The 4,633-nt window shown below is 35.5% G+C and overlaps 1 non-coding gene across 1 annotated transcript; it reads right to left on the bottom strand.

Moving 5' to 3' along the window:
• Positions 1-959: 959 nt before the first annotated feature.
• On the bottom strand, positions 960-1,154 carry LOC132540992 (U2 spliceosomal RNA). The gene has a single exon (XR_009552196.1). It is a non-coding gene; the product is annotated as a U2 spliceosomal RNA (small nuclear RNA).
• Between the last annotated feature and the right edge of the window lie 3,479 nt (positions 1,155-4,633).

Genomic DNA, 4,633 nt, shown 5'->3' with positions numbered 1-4,633 from the left:
CTTTCTGTCTAAAATGTATACCCAACGGCTTTCAGTTTTGTGAGCTATTGCACTAGTCCAAATCATAACCCAATCCCAAACAGACCTTTTTAGACTAGCCCAACTCAGGTCACTAGTAGTTTCTTATAAGCTTCAATTTATATGTGGAGAACCTAATTTGAGTCATGTTTTCATCGATGGTGTGACTTAGTGGCATACTTTCAAGTAAGTCTTCAACATATATAAATTGGCCTTACCATATGGATCGTTATGGGCATGTCACATTTCTGAACAAAGCAACCAGTGTTACTATTTATTCACAGAATAAATATGACCAGTAAACTATGAGATAAATCTATGTAGGATGTCATTTTATACTTCAGTTGGAAAAAATGTACCAGGAAGCACTCATCTTGATTTAAAAAAAAAAATACATGTAACCATTTACTTTTCACAAGAAAATGGAGAATTGAAAACAAATTTGTCCACTTCTATGTGTGGTGTTTGGGTCACTTTGACTATATTGATTGAGTACTTGTATACTAATATAGTGCTTTCCCTAGTTTACCATACATTAATTGAATACCCACTCTATGCACTCCAAAATGGAGTTTTGTGTTGAGCTGCTTATTTGAAATGTATTTCTTGAGTTGGAAAAGTCACTGGACAGAAAGAATAGTCAGCCTTCTATTCAAGCTCCTTATGCCCCTATAACTTCTATTGGTATATGTTGTCATTTTTACATGTTGGATGATGCAGGGTCAGGGTAAGCTTTTCAGTGTTTTATTACATTGAGGTGAATGTTTTAAGCAATGCTGTTTATATGAATGATTAGACTCTTCAGTATCCTTGCTCCCTACCTGACTATAGTTTTCATTGAATGATTTATGACTAATTTGAATCTGTGTATCTGCAGTACTGTGGATCAAGAAAGTGAGATGTATTAATGAATTTTTATTTGCTTTTGCTAGTATTTTGAAAAGGAATGCGCCATTCCTAGAGGCATTGCAATAGTAGGTCAGTGTGAGTAGTATGTAGAATGTAACAAGCTTCTATTCCAACTGCCTGTTCAAAATTCCATTTAATATGTTCTCATTGGCTGGAGGACATATCAGATATTAAAATGACAGGAACAGATACTGCACTCAATCTTAGCCAAAAGGTCAATAAGCAATGTTTCAAATTTCTTTAAGCAGACATTATCTAGTATGAGCACATTTTCATTTTGCTGACACAGAACTAGAAACAAATATTGTATGAGCTATATTTTGTAGGTTAGTAATCTGTGGTTTAATTTTGGAGCATATATTATTATGAATCCTTACGAGACTTTCAATGAAAATTACAGCTTTTATACTTATCTGTGCTAGTGGACTTCACGCTAGAGAATGCAAAGGAGTGAGAAAAAAAGATCGAGGGTTCAGGGAGTGGTACACCCCATATAGCGCACTAGCACACACATTACCATGTATAAGGACCTGGGTCCAAGACCCTGTTCACCATCTGTAGGGGAGAAGTAAATACATTCTCATAAGATATGTCAGTACATCTCACCTTTAACCAAATCATCATCTTTTTTCACCATAACACATTAGGTCCCCAACCACATTTTAGTATTTCTGTCTTCCACCTTCTGAGTCCCCAAATCTGCTTCCATAGACTGTATAGTCCATTGAGGATTCTTCAAGTATTGCCCTTCGATTTGAATCTTAGAGACTATCTATGGAGTGAGATCATCCTGTATTTGTCATTCTTCTTCTGGCTTATTTTGCTCAGCAGGATTCTTTCTGGTTACTGTTCACACTGTAGCAAAGGAGAATGTGTTGTAGTTTGTTATAGTTGTGCAGTATTCCACTGCATATATGTGCCACAACTTCTTGAACCATTTATCCATTGTTGGACACGTGGGTTGTTTCCAGCTGTTGAGTATTACTAATACTACTTTTTAGGTAGTTATTTTTTAACATTTTTATTTATATAATGGAAATAGTAACGAGACTATAAAATAAGAAGAGTACATTTCCAGGGTACTTATTTTTGTGTTCTTTTGATAGGTGCCTATGAGAAGTTTTTCTGAGCCATATTGTAGGCTGATTTTTAATATTTTTAGGAATTTCCAGGATGTTTCCCATAGGGACTTCACTCATTTGCATTTCCACTAAGAATGCAGAAAGGCTACCTTCTCTCCACATTGAACAGATATTTTTCTTTTTTTTTTCTTGTTAGTAACTTAATAGTGCTTAACAAGATTGTATGATAAGAGGAGTACAATTCCATACAATTCCCGCCACCAGATTTCCATACCCCAGCCCCTCCATTGGAGGGTGCCCTATTCTTTTTCCCTCTTGGGAGTATGGATCCAAATTCTTTATGGGGAGCAGAAGGTGGAAAGTTTGAGCAGAAACTTTTTCAAAGAAGATATATATCTTATCTTCGACTCCACTTAACTCAGATCTGAAATTCTGCCGTTAAGAATTATCCATGTGTGAGCAAAGGGGAAATCAGTGTACTTTTTCAATTCTCTTAATATATTTTGTGATATATAGACTTATCTGATGACCCAAAGGTAAAAATAGACAAGATCTTATTAACACTTCATGAAATTAAGTTAGTTTAAATTATTGTTATCGTGATATGGTTTACTGGGGGCAATACAGTACATAATTATTGTTCTGGGTTAATAATAATGGTGTCTCTTTTACTTTCTCTTTATTTACTATCTGTATTTATTGAATAGAGACAGCCAGAAATTAAGAGGGAAGGGGGAAATAGAGAGGGAAAAAGACAGAGAAACACCTGAAACACTGCTTCACCACTCATAAAGTTTTCCCCCTGCAGGTAGAGACCAGGGGCTCAAACCCAGGTTGTTTGTACTTTGTAATATGTGTGCTCTACCAGGCGCATCGCCAACTCTTTTACTCTCAGAGTCCTGACTTAGATTCCTAGTTATTATGGTATGTGTGTGTGTGTTTGTGTGTGTGTGTGTTTTCTGGTTTTGTTTTTGCCAGCTACATGTCTCACAAAATGTATCCAGCATTCAGATAATAAGACTTACAATATGCTTCTGCTATTTTAGCACTGGCATATACCTATAGGTAATAAGCAGACAGACAGACAAATGGATGAAAATAAAATGTCCACTTTGGCTGCTTGGCTGGGATGTGGAATGAGGAAGCAGGAATGAGGAAACACATTTACGTCAGAGGAATTCTAGAATCTATCTTTCATCATGCCTAAATGTATGAGAGAATGGCTAATGGATAATACTAGAATTTATTTATAATAGTTATTCTTGACTTTATTTTTGGTGGTGTTATGGGTCCTTTTGATGGTATAGAAAGACCATGGAACCCTATACAGGATAGTTTTGTATGATAGTATATGACAAAATACAGACAATTTCAAAGAAAATAAACTTTTTTGAATGGCAATTATGACTATTAAATGTGCGGTAAGAAGAGTAATATATGAATTTTATGAATGCATTAGTAAACACTACCAGAAGATATAATAAGAGTTATAATTTAAAAATAATAAGCAAAAATGATATTTTCAGATATCTACAAAGTCTGTAATATGGAAATACCTGTGATTTCCTTTGGTAGCCAAATCACAGACTGCTGGTGCTAATCTATGATCTTTGTTATATATTTATACTTGTGTAAAATACTAAATTATAGCAGAATAACAGCAACATGAAGCTCTTCTACCCATATTCTCAGATCTTCTAAATTATATTGAGGGGCTTATTGACTGGGGTTGGGAAGGACTAATGGAGGCTAGGTTAGGTGTCCTCGCTCAATTTATAGAAGCTAGATTATTTTCATGCCTTTTATGTGATATAACAATAAAACAACACAGATAAGTAGAAAAAACCAAGCATCTCAGTAAACAAAAGCAAGTATTGTCCCCTCCAAAAAAAGGTAATTTCCCTTTGTGTGCATTCACATTTATATGCTTTTTTGTTATAAACACATTTTTACATGGCACTATGATGATATTTTTCCATTTTGCACCAAATGTTTTCTCTCCTTAGAGTCACAGAGTTTGAGAGATTCTTCCACAATATTCAGTCAACATTCTGGCTGTTCGCTTTATTATCATATTATAAGTGTTTGTTTGTAAACTTAAATTTTTATTTTATTCCTTTCTCAAGGTTATAGTTATGCACAGAATAAGTACTAGCTATATTGTCCAGAGCTGGGATATGTTGTAAAGTAACAAGAATGATACCCCATTTTACTGAAATAAAGAGAACCCATGATCCATGTTGAATAGAGTAAAGTGACTGGAGGAAACAGTTAAAAATCAAAAGTGAAGTGTAATGTAGGAATCCAATGATATGCTCTAGATTTAAAATGAATATATCTGAGGATGTATGGAATTCATTGTGATTAAGTTCTAAGACTGTGGTACCAGGATTCACTGTTGATAGATGTACTATTTCAGGGAGTCAGGCAGTAGCACAACAGGTTAAGCACAGGTGGCGCAAAGCGCAAGGACTGGCATAACATTCCAGGTTTGTGCCCCCCCAGCTCCCCACTCACAGAGGAGTCGCTTCACAGGTGGTGAAGCAGGTCTGCAGGTGTCTACCTTTCTCTCCCCTTTTCTGTCTTCCCCTCCTCTCTCTGTCCTATCCAACAACAACAGTGAC

This window comes from Erinaceus europaeus, chromosome 10, assembly GCF_950295315.1.
Source record: "Erinaceus europaeus chromosome 10, mEriEur2.1, whole genome shotgun sequence".
NCBI classification, from domain to species: domain Eukaryota; kingdom Metazoa; phylum Chordata; class Mammalia; order Eulipotyphla; family Erinaceidae; genus Erinaceus; species Erinaceus europaeus.
Note: the sequence above shows the minus strand (reverse complement) of the source record. Positions and strands in the feature narration are given on the sequence as shown.